Here is a 19,625-nt window from a genome sequence, read left to right as displayed (position 1 = left end):
TTTCCTCCTCCCTTACATGTAAAAGATCTCCCCAGTCTTCCAAAGAGATTCTCTAGTCTATACCATAGGTGTCAAACTCACCACATCACGTGATATGTCACAGCTTATCACATTTTTTACGTTGCTGGAGCTGGGGTGGGCGCAGTCTTCGTATGATGCAACCAGCCTGCGGGCCGGCAGTTTGACACTCCTGCTTCATACCCTCTATAGCCTGGACTTCTGGAACCATAGTTTCCTTGGTCAGTGTGGTCCTTTCACAAAAGATTGAGGAGGATGCTTCAAAAGTATAATGTGCATTTATGAGCTATTCTGGCCAGGCACGTGGTCAAGTCTGAATCTCTGCTATATAGAAGTAAAATTCATTCGTGCATTCATTCACACACATGTATAGTGGGCTACTTTATATCAGACCCTGGGAACATGTCTTTAATTTTTCAAGTTGTGTATTAATCCCATGAACTTTATCAGTCTCTGTCCCTTTGTCATCTTTATCCCAATCCAAAAGTTTGGGACTTGATTTTCTCGATACAGTGTTTTCCCCATGATCTTCTGGAATATTTCTAAATCTTAAACAAAATTCTTTTCCTCTTAGTTCCAATAATGCCAAATTGTCCAAAACTTTATCTGTTTGTTTTTGATATCTGGCTTACCTTCCAACATTTTGTCATTAATTTATTTTACATCTCCAACCAATCGTCCCTACAGATCATTTATATATATATATATATATATCAATTTTCTTTTTAACAAATTCAAACTATTAGCAACTGTACAAGAATTGCAAAATGGGTTTGGTGTGATGTGAATCTGAGAAGTTTGGAAACGTTTCAAATCCTTGTGGCCAGCCTGGACTTTTAACAAATATTCTGCACATTTGAGGAGAGGGTGCCATCGCTGAAAGGCCAAAATCAGCTTGTTTAAAACTTCATTTTGTAGTTGGAAAGAATGATTAGGAAAGAAATGTACAGGTAATCCTTGACTTACAACCATTTGTTTAGCGACCATTCAAAGTTACAACAGCACTGATAAAAGTGACTTACAACCAGTTCTTGTACTTGCAACAGTCACAGCATCCCCAAAGTCACATGATCAAAATTCAGATATTTGGCAACTGGCCTGCATTTACGATGTTGCAGTGTCTCAGGGTCGTGTGACTGCCGTTTGCAACCTTCCTAGCCAACGTCCGACAAGCAAAGTCAATTGGGGGGAAGCTGAATTTGCCTAAGAATCATGTGATTCTAACACAACTCTCTTAATTGCCACCTTGCTTAGCAGCAGAAATTTTGGCTCCAATTGTGGTCATAAGTTGACAACTCCTTGTACATCACAGGGTGTAGTTCTCCAACTCCGGATCGCATTTTAAAATTACCACTAACAAAAGGGCTGGTGAGATCTGGATATTGTAAACAAAGCCTGTTTGACTAGAAGACAAGCTTATTGGATGTCCAATTCCCACCTAAGGGGAACCTCTTTATAAGAAGAGTCAGCCTTATGTTTAGCGCAACCAAATTAGAAACAAACAAATTACGATAGAAATTGGCAAAGCCCAGAGAACATCAGATGTCCCTGATGGTGCAAGGAAATAATAGTTTGCACTTGGAACAGAATCCATTTCAACTGCTTTCAAGATATTGCTGTAACCAAAATAATGCAATCTAGGGTGATCAGAAGCATTTAATTGGATCAAATTATATCCAATTTAATTTAAAAACTAGTGTCTCCAAAATGTGGAACATCTGAACGTTTTCTGTGGCACAGAATAAATAAATGTACATTGTACAAATAAAACAAAAAAATGATCATAAATTGTATAGAGAGTGATAGAACCTGAATCTGTCCAAAAGCTATTATTGTTATTCATGAGTTATCAAAAGCAATTAACTATTTGTGCTGTTTTCATTTGTATTAGGACAGTAACTTCTCCTGAGATCTACTTTTATAAATTAGAATTAGTTTAAGACCTTCTGCAGCCATTCCAAGAATTTAGAATTGAACTGAAGGTGTCAATGATCCCTAACGTTTAGAGGAATATAGGAGAACTAATCATGAACTGCATACTGAAGTCATCCCTCTAAATACAGTTTAAGAATGTTAGAAGATATGGTGGGGAAAAGAAGGAAGACAGATAAAAACTTTTTGTAAGTTCTCATATGTAAGCCTTACAGGCCAGCCAGCTCTATCTTTGACACAGGCTAGTGGCATTTTGCAGGAATTTCAGCTCCAGGAATGAATAATACAGTCACAGAATCAGTGAGGAGGGAGAAAGAATCCATGGTTCTATCTTTTCAAATACATCAGCATAGTCCAAATATTTGACAGGTAAGGCAGAAAGAAGCAGCTATTGATAAAAGGAAAATATTTGTTGCTCAGGGTTGAGATGTGGGGTCCTTGGTGAGTTCTGAAATAGATTTTGACTGATGGACTACGCGCCATCAAGTTGTTTTCAACTCCTAGCGACCACATAGAAGGATTTTTTTCCCCATGATGATCTATCCCTAGCCTGCTCTTTCATATCTCCCAATGGAGCACTCATCATCACTATAACTCAGTTCAGCCACCTTGATAATAATAATAATAAACCTTTATTGTCAAAGTACAACATGTGTACATTGAGATTAGCTGAGCCTCCCCCCGTGATCTCTCCCCCCAACACACAGTGACAACAAACCCTCCCTCCTACCACACCATGTGAACCAACTACACCACACACCGGCCTCCCAAGTCAATTCTGCATAAGATTATGTCCCGTTTAAAAGCCTAACAGCCCACGGATAACAGCTATTTTTCAGCCTGTTGGTACGGCTGGCTATATTCCTATATCTCCTACAGGATGGTAGGCAAGTAAAGAGATACCGTCCAGGGTGTGAGTCGTCCCTGAGAATCTTCCTCACTCTTCCAAGGCAACGAGCCCTGGCGATGCTGATCAACCTCTTCTTCTCTTTCCTTCCACCTTTCCTGGCATGACAGCCTTTTCCAGAGAGCTGGGTTTTCATTAGATAAAGTCCCTCTTTAAATTGATCAGTTAAATCTCTTTTATTCCAGTCCGTATCCTGAGCTAACAACTGAATCAGAGTAGCATGTTCATAGACGGAGCATTTACCCACTCAGAGGTGATGAATTTGCACAGTTGGTGGCCCTTTCTTTGACTAAATCACCAAGCTAACCTTCAGTAGGGTTAAGAAAAATGGGTGTTAATTGTCCAACTCCAAACTGTTGGGAGGTTGCCCATTTCGTGACTTCTTTCTCATGAGTCCAATTATACCTGAGAACATGCACAGGTGTCCAGGAGATGTATAATCCACACTAAGGTATACAAATATGTTCACCAGGATTCCCATCCCATCTGAGAATGAGGCAGGTACATGGGGAAGCGGCTGCTGCAACAGTAACAACAGCATTATTTTGCAGCATATTCTGCTCCAACCTCAGGGCTGCCAGGTTCATTGTCTGAGTTAAAGAGGACCTCTTTATAACCAAAGAGGCAAGGTTTATAAACCTGTACGTGTCTGATTTGACCCTTTATTATAATCTCTCTTGGAAATCACTAGTTGAGATGTTGCAATTTCAATTTCAATCACTAGATGGCAATGTAAGCAAGGAATTGGATTTTTAAAAGATTAAGCTGCCCTTGAATGGTTTTGAATTGGTGGTTATTTTATGGCCACCTCCATGAAGTTTCTACCAAGCGTTCTTTTTCCGACAATATGTTTGTTTGTTAGTTTTCATTTTACTTTCCAACGTAGCTACTGCTTTGGCATTTCATAGTGTTTTCCCATCCAAATACAAGTTGATCTTAGGAGTACCTTGGTGAAAGTTTAATAAATTGGTTCGGTCCAGACATTGCGAAGCCTGAGTTCATACAGCAAAAAAAGCCATAAGCCATAAATGCTGAGTTCATGCATCTCACTAAGATCAAAGCAGATAAAATACGCTATGTGTAAACGATGTCTTTTTAAATACATGTCTGCCCAGAATGAGTCTCTAGCAGGAATCCTGTCACAGAGTTGTTCCAAAGATGCTTTTTCAAAAGGCAACTGGACTTTCTGTTTTTTTATTCTCTTGAAGATGTTTCCCTTCTCATCCAAGAAGCTTCTTCAGTTCTGACCAAATGGTGGAAATGAAAGAATTTATCATGAATGAAGGTGAATATACATCTCCCAGGATAATGTTGCAAGATTATTAGCCATGATGGCACAGTGGTTATGGTGCAGTCCTGCAGGCTACTTCTGCTGACTGGTGGCTGCCTGCAGTTTGGCAGTTCGATTCTCACCGGCTCAAGGTTGCGCCTTCCATCCTTCTGAGGTCAGTAAAATGAGGATGCAGATTGTTGGGGGAGGGAAGGCAATACGCTGACTCTGTAAACCACTTAGAGAGGGCTGTAGAGCACTATGAAGCGGTATATAAATCTAAGTGCTATTACTATCTAATCTGGGTCTAATCTAAGCGGTTTACAGAGTCAACATATTGCTCCCAACAATCTGGGTCCTCATTTTACCGACCTTGGAAGGAGGGAAGGCTGAGTCAGACTTGAGCCAGTGAGTATCAAACTGCTGGCAGTTGGCAGAGTTAGCCTGCAATACTGCATTCTAACCACTGCACCACCACAGTTCATGTATTGCTCCAGGATCAGCTTAAAAGCCTTCTCTTTCATTTCTACACAAATAAATTGTTTTTCTCATTTGACTAGGTATGTTGTACAGGTAGTCCTCGACTTACAACAGTTCATTTAGTAACTGTCTACAAAACTACAACATCACTGAAAAAAGTGACTTATGACCATTTTTCACACTTACAACCGTTGCAGCATCCCCATGGTCACATGATAAAAATTCAGATGCTTGGCAACTGACTCATATCTATGACGGTTGCAGTGTCCCGGGGTCATGTGATCACCTTTTGTGACCTTCTGACAATCAAATTCAATAGGGAAACCAGTTTCACTTAACAACCATGTAACAAATTTACCAACTACAGTGATTCACTTAACAACTGGAGCAAGAAAAGTCATAACACGTGGCAAAACTCACTTAACAAATGTTTCACTTAGCAACAGAAATTTTAGGGTCAGTTGTGGTCATAAGTTGAGGACTACCTGTAATTTCTAAATGCTGCTCTTAGGTTTTGCTAACAATTGTTTTATTTTTAAAAAAATGTCTTCTATGCCATTTTGTATATTCTTTCTACATTCCCAACAACATCCAAGAAATAACAAAGAGGACGATGGTGATGGTAACGAAAATAGCCTATACACGGCCAAGAGACATTAAGTTCCTAGGCAGAAGAAACAAAATAAATTAACAACATTTAATACTTAAATATTAAGGATAGAATTGTGCTCAGAGGGAAATGTTTGCTGGGAACACTTCAGTCCAAGGGAGAAGGAGCCTTGGAGAATGGGGTGGGCAGGGGGCAGGCTTCATGAATATTTTGTTTTCTTTAACAGTCAGGATCCAAACTATATAATCAACTCTCCTCTCTGGCAAGCCCTTGACTAGCAGAACAAGAAAGTGTGCAGTTTTTACAGAGAACAGCTATGTATTTTATGGGAGGCAAAAAATATATAACCAACACTGTTTCCCCTCTTTCCATGGCAACCAAAATTGTTAGGCAAGTAGAACAAGCTCCCCTATTAAGAAAGATTGCAATTGTACGTAAGAAGGAATGAGATGCAGAATTTAGGGGGGGGGAATATGCTAGCAAGGTGGGGGGGAAGTATGGAGATGCACAGAGTTTTTCATATGTGGAGAAAGGACATTAAAAAAAAAATTCCCCCTTTTTCTAAATGCTAGAACCAAGGACATGTCCTGAAGCTGAGCAGAGGAGAATTTAAAAGAGACAAAAGTATCAGTCAATGGAATTCCCTACAGCAATATGGATCAGTGTCCATGAACCTAGCAGTTCGAAAGCACGTAAAAATGCAAGTAGAAAAATAGGGACCACTCTGGTGGGAAGGTAACAGCGTCCTGTGCGCCTTTGGCGTCTAGTCATGCCAGCCACATGACCACGGAGACGTCCTCGGACAAGTGCTGGCTCTTCGGCTTTGAAACGGAGATGAGCACCGGCCCCTAGAGTCGGAAACGACTAGCATGCGTTTGCGGGGGAACCTTTACCTTTACCATGAACTTGGATGATTTACATGGAGGGAAAGACTACGGTGCCAGTAACCCTGATGCAATCTGCAGGATTCAGAACCTAGGAGCACCTGGGTTCTTTGAACTGGTGTTTGGTTCTGAAAGCAATAGGCAAAAGGAAAAGGTCAGGTGACCACAGAAGAGAACTCAAAGGCCACCCTGAATTGTTTAGAAGTGTCAGAAAAGCTCAAGGTCAGAATAAGCTAAGATCGGAGAAGCCTGTAAAAACTGAAAAGATGCCTTCAGATATGCTCAGAAACGAAAACAGGATCAGTGAGCCAGATGGTTGGTTGAAGGTAAAAGGAGAAGAGGGATCCCAGAGGATGAGTTGATCGGATAGTGTCGTTAATCCAATGAACATGAATTTGGGCAAACTTCAGGAGACAGTGGGGGACAGGAGGGCCTGGTGCGGTATGGTCTATTGCAGACATGTCAAACACAAGGCCCGGGTGCCAGATCCGGCCCGTGAAGTGGTTTCATGCGGCCCGCGAAGCCATCCTGGAAACAGTGAGGGAACAGCCCCCTCTGCCTTGGCCCAGAGACCCTCCTTCTGCCAGAGACCCTCAGATCTGTCCCACTCCTGCCCAGGCCCCCATAGGCACCCTTGATGCGAACGATGTAGAGCTGGCCACGCCCACCCAGTAGGCCATACGGACTCTAGCCACGCCCACCCAGTAGGCCACACCCACCCAGACCACGCCCACCCGGCCCCCTGAGGGCAACCGCAATGCTGATGCGGCCCTCAGTGAAATTGAGTTTGACACCCCTGGTCTATTGGGTTGCAAGGAATCAAAACACAACCTAGCAACTGAACAACAACAAAATGCCAGCTGGTTACTAAAGATGAAAATAAGCTAAAAGGAAACAAAGGAAAAGAGGAGTTATTCATCTCATCTTCTGGTTCAGCCTTCAACAAGAAGGGATCTGGTGCCCCAGAAATGATGGAGAACAAGATGAAAAGTCAGCATCAAAAGCTGAGGTTGATAGCAATATGGTTTGGAAATGTCTGTTTGCTTTGAATTAGTTTAAGCCTCCAAAGCAAGAAGAATCAGTTGCTTTGATTGAACTTTATCGTATTACCTTGAGCAGCTCGTGGAGAGCTACAGGTAGTCTTCAAGTTACAACAGCCCGTTTAGTGACCGTTCAAAAGTTACAACGGCACTGAAAAATGTGACCTACAGTGACAACCTTTGCAGCATTCCCCACGGTCATGTGATCAAAATTCAGATGCTTAGCAATTGGTTCACATTTATGACCATTGCCGTGCCCCCTTTTGCGACCGTCTCACAAGCAAGTCAATGGGGAAGCCAGGTTCATTTAACAACCAGCTTATTAACTTACCAACTGCAGCGATTCACTTAATAACTGTGGCATGAAAAATCGCAAAATGGAGCAAAACTCACTTTACAAATGACTCACTTAACAACATAAATTTCAGGCTCAGTTGTGCTCGTACGTTGAGGACTACCTGTAGCGACGAAACTGATGATTGGAGTAGAGCAAACCTCTCTATTTTTAAAAAAGTGAAAAAGGGACATCATGATCACTGTGGACTACCCTGTCTGACACTGTTAATTGGGAAGATTCTGTAACAGATCGTGAAATGACTGGTCTGTAAACATCTTGAAGGTTGTGAAAATTATCAGAAGTCACCACAGATTGTTAGGACCAACTCTTGCCAGACCTTAGAGCTATCCACACACATTTGCCCCAACACGAGCACAGTTCATACACTGTTTTTCGAGGACAGCGATGTAGAGTGTCATACTCAATCCACTCCCCAACTTTTGTGAAAGCAACCTTCACCCGTTGTTTCTTGTTCTGCTGCAAGAGTGGTAAAGGGAGCCATGGCTTTGCAGCGGTTAGAATGCAGTATTGCAGGTAAACTCTGCCCACAGAGTTTGATCCTGACTGGGCTCAAGGTCGTCTCAGCCTTGCATCCTTCCAAGGTCAGTAAAATGAGGACCCAGATTGTTGGGGAAAATATGCTGATATTGTAAACCGCACAGAGAGTGCTGTAAAGCACTGTGGGGAGGTATATACGTCTAAGTGCTATTGTTATTGCTATTTTCACTTCTACCAGAACAAACTGTGCCAAGAAATCACTCTGCGGAAAATCATTCTGGTAAGTTAAGGGTGGGAGCAACTGTGCTCTTGTTGGCCACCTTAAGGCCACATGGATATAGTCTTCCTCTGGTACCCGACTACTGGTTTGGGGGGCCATTCATCTTTTGGCAACAGCTTTCTCACTATGCCATGTCCCATTATGCTGAACAGGCATTTCTCCATTTCTCTTGCCAATGTATGGATGGCAGAAGAAGCTGAGAGAGAAAGGGGACAATGCTGGTCTTTTGGGTGCCAACATTCAGAAGGCCCACCGCCAGCATGGTAAGGGGAAGTGGGGAGAGACAAGACTTCTGCTGTCCATTTCTCCAGTCTCTGAGGAATCAGAGAACTGTCAAGCTGACAAGACAAAGAAGCTATTCTTCTCCACTTCTTCCCTATTTCTCTTGACACCCTTGATTAGAGGAGAGGAAAGGGAAGCAACACTTTTTAAGCAACTGTTCTCCTGGCACCAAATCTCACAGGAGAACCACTGAATGGCAGGGATGCTGCCTGCAAGGATGTTTCCTCCACAATACAGCTGCCTGTCACTCCCACTAACAGCTTAGATGCACATAACATTGGTCAATTGGTACCTCTGGAGATGTTTTGCATAGGATTCCTTACAGGGCTGTGAGCAACATTTCCTTGCAGGAGCAATCTGGTTCTGGAAGCAGCCTTGAGAGGAAGTCAAGGGGAGGCAGAAAGAGTTCAGAAGAAGTGCAATGAAGCTACCCAGGGCTTTCTTGCTGTGTTGTATGCAGTGCTCCCTCAGGTTTTTTGAGGAAGACATGATCAGCTTCATTGAAGAGCCTACAGAACAGCTGCTGGTTGCCCCATGGTGAAGCTACCCATAGGAGTCTTCTCAACATCTTGAACATCCACAGACAGTTTTGGAAGGCATGGAAATCAGTTTTTCGGCAGCCACTCTAGGTAGTAAAAGGATCTTTTTGGTACAAAGAGCTCATTTATAGAGTAGAGTAGAGTAGAGTAGAGTAGAGTAGAGTAATAACTTTATGTCAGCTTGAATGTACACTAATCAGCATACATTAAAATGAAATTTCATTGCATTCAGCTCTCAAAGGGTCACCACCTCTGATGTACACTACATAAATATGATAAAAATAAATAATACAGAATTATGCAATACCCACATATATTATATGACACAGACAAACAACAGTCTTGTTTCTGGTTATGTATACATGCGTGTGTCGAGAAAAACGAATCTTGCGAGGTTACCAGACGGATGGCATAGGGAACAAAGCTATTACAGAATCGGGTAGTCCTGCTAGAAATACTTCAAAACCTCCTCCCAGAGAGAAGCAACAGAAACAGACCGTAAAGTGGGTATGTGGGGTCTCTAACAATGCTTTGAGCTCTAAGCACATAGCACATACAAGGATGGCAAGAGAAGGTGGGAGAATGGGAGCCCATGGAAATCAGTGGCCTGACAGCACACACTGAGCCTGAGTGCTATACAGCATCAAAAATCAGCTATATTAAAAAACCCCAGAAACTCCATCGCCAATGCCACCGAAGAACACAATTACGTAAGCCACTTGATCATCTTCAAATCAATCTGAGGTCGCTAGGCCCATTGACAAAACCTTCCAGAAAAGTAACAAAGGGGGGGACCTTATTTCCAGGGGAATTGTGTTCCAAAATAAAGGAGCCACTACAGAGAAGGCCCATTTTCTAGATCCCATCAGGTGTACTTCATTAATAGATGGGACCCACAACATACCCTGCCTTCCCACTCTGGTGAGCCAGGTCGATTAATGGGGAGAGATGGTCCTTCAATTACCCTGGCCCTAAGCCATGTAAGGTTTTAAAGGTGGTAACCAGCATCTTGGATTGCATCCAGAAACAAATAGGCAACCACTCTTCCTGCAGAAGAGTAAGAATAAATGGAAGGATGTCACCCAGAAGATAAAGGTGTGCACAATTTTCAAAGTGCATGTCATGGGATAATGTATTTAAATTACATGAAAGTATGTATGTTGAATGTTGGAAACAAATTATTGACAATAACCAGCAGTTGACATGAAACCAATAGAGGGATTCCCATCAGCAGATGTTTTCAAGCAGGGGAATGACACCTGTCTCTCTGGGGGTCCTTTAATTTTGTTTCTTAATCTGAAGTTGAGCTCGATTACCTAGGAGCTCTCTTCCAATTCTGGGGTTCCAATTCTGGGGTTCCAATTCTGAATTTTATGAGGAGTTATTCTACCATCTCTTACAATATTAAACAATACCGGATCAACAATAGAGACCTTAAAGTTTCTGGGTTCTATAATCTCCCAGAATTTGAGATGGATACCTGATATTAGGTAAAGGTAAAGGTTCCCCTGCATATGCGTGCTAGTCGTTTCCGACTCTAGGGGCCGGTGCTCATCTATTTCCCTATTTTTCTACTTGCATTTTTACGTGCTTTCGAACTGCTAGGTTGGCAGAAGCTGGGATGAGTAACAGGTGCTCACTCTGTTACGTGGCACTCGGGATTCGAACCACCAAACTGCCGACCTTCTGATTGACAAGCTGAGCATCCTAACCCGCTGAGCCACCGCGTCCCTTACCTGATATTAGAGCCATCATTAAAAAGGCATAACAAAGAATGTTCTTCCTGCATCAACTCAGAAAATTCAGACTGTCCTGGGAGTTATTGATACAGTTCTACAGAAGAATTATTGAGTCTGTCATCTGAACGTCCATAACTGACTAGTTTGGCACTGACTTCAACGGATAATTAGGACTGCAGAAAAAACAATTGCAACCAGCCTGCCTTCCATGGAAGACCTATATATTGCACGGGTCAGAGAGGGGTGTGAGAAAATATCTACAAACGCCTTCATATCCTGGACATAAACTGTTTCAATCCTTCTCCTCAGGATGCCGCTATAGGGCCTTGCATGCCAAAACAGCTAGACACAACTCGTTTTTTTCCCTTGAGCCATTGCTCTGCTGAACACCTAATTACCACAGTACTTATGTCTAAGGATGTTTACCTATGTGGTATGGCTGTATTACTATCATCCTTCCCATCTTTGCTACTACCTTGTCCTATTTGGTATCTTATGATTATATTACTTCATTGTTTGTACCGTATGTACACTGAGAGCTTATGCTTGTGTGTCCAATCACACTTGGCCAATAAACTATTCTATTGTATTCTGTTCTTTCTGTTCTATTCTGCATAGTCACGTATAGTGCAGGTTCGAGTCCCACCAGGCTCAAGGTTGACTCAGCCTTCCATCCTTCTGAGGTAGGTAAAATGAGGACCCAGATTGTTGGGGGCAATTAAGCTGACTTTGTAATAATGCCGCTTGGGGGGGGGGGCGTGAAAGCCCTAATAAGCAGGCATATACGTAGAATGAAGGCTACTGCTAAGCTTGTAAGCCGCCCTGAGTCTTTGGAGAAGGGCGGGATATAAATGGAATTAAAATAAATAAAATAAAATAAATGTGAGATGAGCAACTATGTGCATCAGATACATAAGCTGGTGGTTTGTGTCACGTATTCCTGAGTTGAATTAGCTGGGTGCAAGCAGTGGTATTTCAATTTACAATTAGTCTGTAATATCACTTTCCCTCTAGATCGGCAGCAATAGAAGAGATGGGCACGGCCTGTTTTCTGAAGGGTGGGTGGGACAAAGGTTTTCTAAACTTCCTGTGTGTGGTGGTGGATGCCTGAAGAAATGTCACTTGCCACCACATACCCTGCAGGATTGGAGCATGTATAAACTCCAGCGAATATATTTTTTAAAAAAAAAAAAAAACCTCAAAGCTGTGATGTTCTGGTGCTGCTAAGAGCTTGGCTCAAGATAAGAACTGTAGAAAGATATTGATGTTGCTCAAAAAATGAAAAGAGCGAAGGGGTGGGGGCGGAACCCCTTCTGCCCTGTTTTAAGAAGCAAAGGATTCGGGCAAAAAGAAAGACTTTTGGAGACAAGTTGGGCAAGCACAGGGGCTGCAACTTAAGAGCCAAAAACATCCCCAGTAGCTAGAGGAGGAAGTGGTGGATGTTCCGTTTCCTGTACAACGAGGAGCTGATATCACACACAAGACTGGGTGGGACTTTATTTGCTGGCTAAGGCGCTGCTCGCTCTTTGGCTAGCTCGCTCCTCCGCTCCTTGACCATCAGCTGTTGCTCCTAAGCGCCGCACCCAGAGGAGGTCGCCTTCTTTCCACACCTCGCCTCTGGATCCAGGCAGCGAAGACTCGGAGGGAAGGATTTTTTCCCCCTCTCCTGCCCTGCGCGGACGGCTTCAGGAATCGCCTCTCCGCCAGGTAGATGAGCGAAGCCCCGGGGAGAAAGCGCCGGTGTAGCCTTTTCCCACGCGGTGCGTCTTTGCCTCGGCTGCTCCAACGCGGAGCTCCGACGCGCCGCTTCATCGTTCCGCCCATCCCGGCTTCTTGCTCTTCCGCCCGAGGAGTCCGGGCGAAAAGTCGGAGGTGCGGGGAAAAAAGCAGGGATGGAGGGCAGATTCGGCTGGGCATCGGATCGCTGGCTAGCAAGGGGGGAAAGACCGAGGTGTTGCAACCCAGGAATTGGGAAATGAGGACCGACCGGTTGCCCAGGCTTAGGAGGCTTGACGGATGAGCCTCCATCCCAGGCAGAGCAACCGCGAGACAAATGGATGAATGCTTTGCATTCACCCCAAGCGTTGCGCGCCGGGGTCTCTCTGGCTCGCATAGACAAGCGTGTATGAGTGGGAGTGAATGGCAACTCCTTGCAGATCGCTTTCTGCTGTAGCTGCACTCAAAATGTATTTAGTGCCACCCCAGGGTTGCATTGTCCGGTTTGTTCGGGCTGATTCGAAATAGGCGTGAATGCAACAACCCGGTCCATTGCGCTCGAGATGGGGGGGGGAGGGAGGAGGACTGAGGGTTTTTTTTTTTTTTCTATTTCTCTTATGCATTTGTTCTCTGCAGTCCTCTTTGTTCAGATCAGGCATTGTTATATAACAACAGTAATAATAAGGATGAGGGTCTCTCTCTCTCTCTCTCTCTCTCTGTGTGTGTGTGTGTGTGTGTGTGTGTGTGTGTGTAGATGGAGAGATTTGATTCAGATGTAGATATATTTACTAGGATGGGAGAAAGAGAAATTCCACCCACCCTTAAAAATGTCTCGTGCTTGGTATACTGCCTGTGAAACTTATTTCTGCTTCTCTCCCTAGAGAAGCCAGCTGGGGTGGCAAAACGGGTGGTGGAAAGATGAAAAAAATGGTCAGTTGGCTCCTTCATTGGCAAATGTTTCTCCACCTTCTGGGGATTTGGGTTGCTGTTGAGATATTTTTTATTTTAATCCCATTTATATCCCACCCTTCTCCGAAGACTCAGGGCGGCTTACAATCTAAAGCACAAATCAATGTGCTTAGCAGTAGCCTTCATTCTATGTATATGCCTGCTTATTAGGGCTTTCGCCCCCCCCCCCAAGCGGCATTTTTACAAAGTCAGCTTATTGCCCCCAACAATCTGGGTCCTATTGGATGGCGGGAGAGCTGGGATGAATAGGAAATCCACCAGGGTGGGAAAATCTTATTTTGTTTGATCATATCATGTTGAAGTGTAAAATAACCAAATGGGTGTGAGGAAGGAAGGCTTTGTATTTATTTCTGGACCAGTGGGTAGGTAGTAGGTTTTTAAAGTGGATGTGTAGAATGAATTGAGCAGCCTGGCTGGTTTTCACTTGAAAGCCAATGGATCCGTGTTCCTCTTTATTCTTTTCCATTCATAAAGCAGGCATGGGTGCGCATCTTTGCTGAATTCTGAAATTGTGGAAATAAGGCTTAGGGGCGAAACTATTAACAAAAGGTCATGAAAGAAATTTCAGACTGGGAGAACAAAGGATGAATTTAGAAAACCCACTTGTTAATCTTTGTGGAATGGAAATTAGCTTCTTTCCTGCTTCTTGTTTCATTTGTTTTAAAAGCCAGAGATTAGCTTCTCAACCTATTTTCCTCTAAACCTGCTTTATTTTTCAAAATAACACTGAATAATGCAAATGTCTCTCTTTTTTGTTTTTCCTTGCGGGCAACTTCTTTTAAAAAAAGCATTTTTAGAAGAAGGAGACATGTGGCTCGAATCTGGAACTGCTTTTAATTCTGATTTCTTAAAAACCAACATGGTTGGCAGAAGAGCCAGAAGTAACTATAGCAAAATAAGCATCTTTTTTTTCCTCTTTTTTTCTGATGTTGAAACTCGGGAGCCCAAATGTGCAGTGCAATATCTGCTCAGAAATGTCCCACTGAGTTCAGGGAGGGCGGAGTGGTGTGAGATCTGATTTGCAAGGCAGCAACTCTGAGAAATAAACTGCAAGGAGAAAAAACGATTTACAAATCCATTTATTTTTTATGAAATAATCTCTGTGTCCTCTCTCCACTCTTAGCTTTTCTCACATTAATCATGCATTATGGTAACCCATAAAAGTTAATGGTGTTGAGCATCTGGCTCTATCAGTAACCACTGCACAAGGTACCTGTTGTTTCTTGTCCATAAGGGGAATCATTTATAATTCCTCCCCCCTCCCACAATATATATGTAAGTGATTTCTGCAGTGACATCAAATACCCTGCTCGCTCTTGTGAGCAGTTATCAGCCTGCAAGCTTCCTGTTATCTTAAGAAAATAGCATCTGTAGTAGCTTCTCCTGGCCAACAGCCAAAGCAGACCCTGGTTTAAAAAATAACATAAAATTGCAGTCCAGACAAAAGATCATCCGCTTTCCCCAGCTGCTTTTGTGGAGTGATTTGGGATCGAACTGGGCAGGCTTTCAAACTGCAGAACTTACCTCTATTTCTCTCGATTTGGTGCTGTAACAGAAGCGGCCACACCCACCTGTTCCCTTCATGTTAACAGGATTGTGTGGAATTCTCTGCATTTAATCAACTATTCTGCCCTAAGGGTCTTGACGGAATTACAGTGCAGTTTGTTTAAAGATAATGTAGAAAGCTACAACACTCGACTTTTGTTTTGAAGCAATTTGGCATTTCCTCAATGGGTGTGGTATAATAAAATGCGATGGAGACCCGTAGTTGATAGACACCATTGTGGATCTTATTTGTGGATAAAGGCATTTGACGTTTTGTTTTTCCTTTCGTTTTGTTCTGTTGCTTTGTTTTGTTTTTGTTTAAAAGAAAGACATGGTAATTATTCCTAAAATGATAGCTGATACATTGCTATCCTTCCTGAATCCTCCCATAATCTCACCACGGAGTATCATGCAATATTTTAAAACAAGCTCACCCAATGAAATTGATTGTCCCGTTAGCTCAGAGCATGAGAACTGATTTGTGCAGTTCACTGTCCCTGGGTGGGGCAATAGCTGATAGTTGGCCAGCACTGTCATGCAAAAAAAAAAAAATGATTAGGCCAATTCATAGAAATGAGCAGCTCTATCCCAGGCTGTCCAACAGAATCCCCACATTCAAAGTCAGTCTAATTCCCAAATGCATACAAAAAGGAAAGGCTTCTGGCTTTAACCATGCTTGTGGCTTTCCAGAGACATAAGGCTGACATACTTTTGAAACAGGATGGACTACTAAAACGAGGAAGCTGGTGGTTCAACAGCTGTGTTTGCACTGTACTCCCTATTATGGCATCCTAGGTGTTCTCTGAGCTTGGCTGTTTGCTTACAGACGTTTCATTACCTGACTCAGTAACATCATCAGTGCTTTTGATCAGTAATGGTCACAGTGCTAATCACTAGCACTAGCACACTGATTAAGGTAAAAGGTAAAGGTTCCCCCGCACATGCGTGCTAGTCATTTCCAACTCTAGGGGCCGGTGCTCATCTCCATTTCAAAGCCAAAGAGCCAGCGCTTGTCCGAGGACGTCTCCGTGGTCATGTGACCAGCATAACTGGATGCCAAAGGCGCACGGAACACTGTTACCTTCCCACCACAGTGGTCCCTATTTTTCTACTTGCATTTTTACATGCTTTCGAATTGCTAGGTTGGCAGAAGCTGGGACGAGTAACAGGCGCTCACTCTGTTACGTGGCACTCGGGATTCGACCCACCAAACTGCCGACCTTCTGATCGACAACCTCAGCGTCTTAACCCACTGAGCCACCGCGTCTCTATAGCACACTGATTAGCCCTCTTGATATTACCTAAGTAATGAAACATCTACAAGCAAACAACCAAGATCATAAACCACCAAGGATGTCACAGTTCAACCCTGAGCTACAGATATTCTCTTCTATTGAAGCCCTTATTATATCCCAACTTTGTGTTCTCCAGGATTATTGGAAGAGAACTGTGGAAGGCTACATGTTCCACTCTATGGACTACATGATCCTTTGCATTAAACCAAACCCTAATGCTTGTTTTGTGTTCCCCCCCCCCCATGGCCTTTTCAAATAAGGTCTCGGAGGCCCTCATTTCAGGGAGCTATTTGCAATTTACTTTGGATGCACATCTTTTCAAGAGGAGGGCACATGGCTATATTTGCATAAACTGGGGGGACTTTTAGAGAGAAAAATCCAGTGTGCTTTCTGCTGAATGCTTTTGTCACTAGCAAATGGCAGGGCCCTCAGGTGTGAAGTAATAAACCCATGGCTAGAAGGATAGCAGATTGACAGACTGACATGTGATTAGTTTTCCCATGCAAAAGGCTTGGTTCAGCTCTGGGCAAAAATGAATAATAATAATAATAATAATAATAATAATAATAATAATAATAATAATAATAATAATAATAATAATAATCCTTTCCATCTGAAACTTTGATGAGTTGTTTCCAGTAAGAAAGATGGTACTGAGCAAGATGGACAAAGAGTTTGGCCTGAGCAAAGGCAGTTCCTTATGTACTCCACAGATTCATAATTAGAAGCAGATGGCGGGATATGTTCCTGTTTTTAGTTTCTGATTCAACAGATCACTATTTCTGTTCAATGTTTTGCATAGGGCTTTGTGCAAAATGCTTTATCAGCTTCATTAAAATTTCCCTGCCCAATGTTGTCACTCCTGTCTACTGTAGGGGAAGAGGAAGCCAAGTGATGGTGACTGGCTTAGACCAAGCCATAGCAGGCATGTAACATGAAGCCACCTCCTTCATTCTAAGTTCAGCTTCCTATTCATAATCATGCTCACACACAGGCTGTTGATAATGCAATGGCTAGCCAGAGAGGACTTAGGATAGAAAGCTCATTCAGATGAAGATGTGAATTCAGATCAGTCATCTAGGCCAGCTTTCCCAACCTCTGTCCTCTAGTGCCAATGACTATTGTCCTTATCATTGCTAACTCAGCAGGGTCATTATAGAGCAGTGTTTCTCAGCTTCAGCAACTTCAACTTCCAGAAGACTCACGCTGACTGGGGAATTCTGGGTGTCCACATATCTTAAGGTTACTAAGATTGAGAAACACTGCTGTGAACTGTTCTGTGCAAGATAGGAGTTCTAATCTAGGGGATTACCTGGTAAAACAACGAAAAATTGCCTGCAACCTGCCAATTGGGTTAAATGATTTCAGCCAGTTTTCCTCTCTGGTTTGATATTTGGAAAGTGGGAACGAAGCCAGCTTTGGTGAAGGTCGGGGGGGGGGGGAAACCCAGCTTGTTGCATACTGTGGTTCTGGACTAAGCCTTCCTGGTCCTCTTGCCCTTAGCCTCCCTGTGCATCACCTTGTGGCATATCAGAAGCCTAAGTAAGGTCCAGAAATGCAGCTATGACCAAGGAGAGTGACGAGCAGATGATAACGTGGAGCTGGCTAGGGTATGTAGAAGAGTCAGCTTGATATTAAAATAGAAAATTAATTTATCTCTTGAAATTAACCTGGTAATATTGGTCCATCTATATGGCACTCTACGTTTAGTTTGTTTCTAATGTATATTGCTCAGAAGGAAAATCTAAATATAATAATAGTAATAAGTTGGAAGGGACCTTGGAGGTCATCTAGTCCAACCCCCGCTCAGGCAGGAAACCCTATACCATTTCAGGCAAATGGCTGTCCAGTCTCCTCTTAAAAACTTCCAGTGTTGGAGCATTCACCACTTCTGGAGGAAGGTTGTTCCACTGGTTAATTGTTCTAACTGTCAGGAAGTTTCTCCTTAGTTCTAGGTTAGTTAGTTCTGAAATGACCTTCGTTCATTTTGCCGGGACCTAAAAACCTGGCTCTTTGAGCTATCTGGTCTGGACTGAGGGGTTTAATGTTTTTAAATTGTGATTTTAATTTTTTGCGGCTAGACTTAATTTAATTTAATTTTAATTTTATATTGTATTGTTTTTAAATTTTGCCTTGTAAACCGCCCTGAGTCCTTTGGGAGTAGGGCGGTATATAAACCGAATAAATAAATAAATAAATAAATAAATAAATAAATAAATAAATAAATAAATAATATGCACATGGGAAAGTCATAGGAGAAAGGAGATTTTTATTAGCAGGATCTCCTTTGTGGAATATTTTTCACAAAGAGCCATGGTTCTGTATTGTAACCCTTCCAGTACTAGATGAAAGGACATTTTAAAAAATAATCCCCGTTATTTTAGGAAACCATTTTCAAGTTACAGACCCCTGCTTCCTTGAGATTTTATTTTATTTCTCATCTTGTCATTTTTATTCTGCTTATTATTGTTGCTGTTTTAATTGTTTTGTACAGTATTGGTTCATTTGTTTTGTTTTTTTATAAGATTTATGGACTACCTCGCTCTAAAAAACTCTAAACGGTGTTGAATTTGCTAACACATTTGTGTACTGCCCGGGGAGGAAATAAGGTTTTGGGGAAGTATAGAAATGTAAATATTCCAAACGTAAATACGTTCAGTCGCCTTAGCAGTGAGAGGGGCGACATAAATCTAATACAAACATACACGCATACATACACACATACATATACATATATCAAGTTTTTTTAAAAAAATGACCAGCTTTCAGAAGAAGAAAGTATTCAGATTTTCCTCTTACGCTGTTCCAAAAATAATGCACTGAATGCTATGGCTACTTATTCAGATGATGCATATAATTAGAGCTCTGTCTTATATAGCTACTTCATCGCAAAGCCGGGGAATTCGTGCCGTTGGTTCCCTGAGCCATTGTTCTCCATTAATTAAGCAACACTGAATTTGCTTGTTAAATAAAGGAAGACTTTCTCTTCGGATTGCTGCAAATAGGCAAAAGAGTGCTATTCAAATCAAACTGAAAGACCAAATTACGGATCATGGGATGTTTCTGGGTGGAGGGGGCAGGGGTTAATTTACTGGGCTGGCAGGAATTCAGCTGGAGTTCAGTTTCTGTTGGAAAGTGATCCACTCGTGTTGCCTGCTACACAGCAACGATTCTTAAATGTGATAGGTGGTTTTCTTCTTTGTGGGCCACCATAGTTTTTGTTGATCTCACGGTTATCACAAGTAAAACTAGCCCTCACACTACTAAGCCTGAGGCTGCTGCAA

At 42.5% G+C, this 19,625-nt stretch overlaps 1 protein-coding gene across 2 annotated transcripts in view; it reads left to right on the top strand.

Annotated features, from left to right (window-relative positions):
• The first annotated feature begins 12,333 nt into the window (after positions 1 to 12,333).
• The window catches only part of GNG2 (G protein subunit gamma 2), a 432,181-nt gene continuing 424,889 nt past the window's right edge, over positions 12,334 to 19,625 (top strand). Inside the window, exon 1 of one of the 2 annotated variants that reach the window (XM_083378506.1) lies at positions 12,334 to 12,523. The gene's annotated coding sequence lies outside the window, so the exon portion shown is untranslated. Of the gene's footprint in view, positions 12,524 to 17,890; positions 17,952 to 19,625 lie in introns of those variants that run through there. The other variant, XM_083378507.1, reaches the window with a different exon arrangement.

Source organism: Vipera ursinii (assembly GCF_947247035.1).
Source record: "Vipera ursinii genome assembly, chromosome: 1".
Taxonomy (NCBI): Eukaryota; Metazoa; Chordata; class Lepidosauria; order Squamata; family Viperidae; genus Vipera; species Vipera ursinii.
The sequence above is the reverse complement of the archived record's forward strand: the minus strand, read 5'-3'. Positions and strand labels throughout refer to the sequence as shown.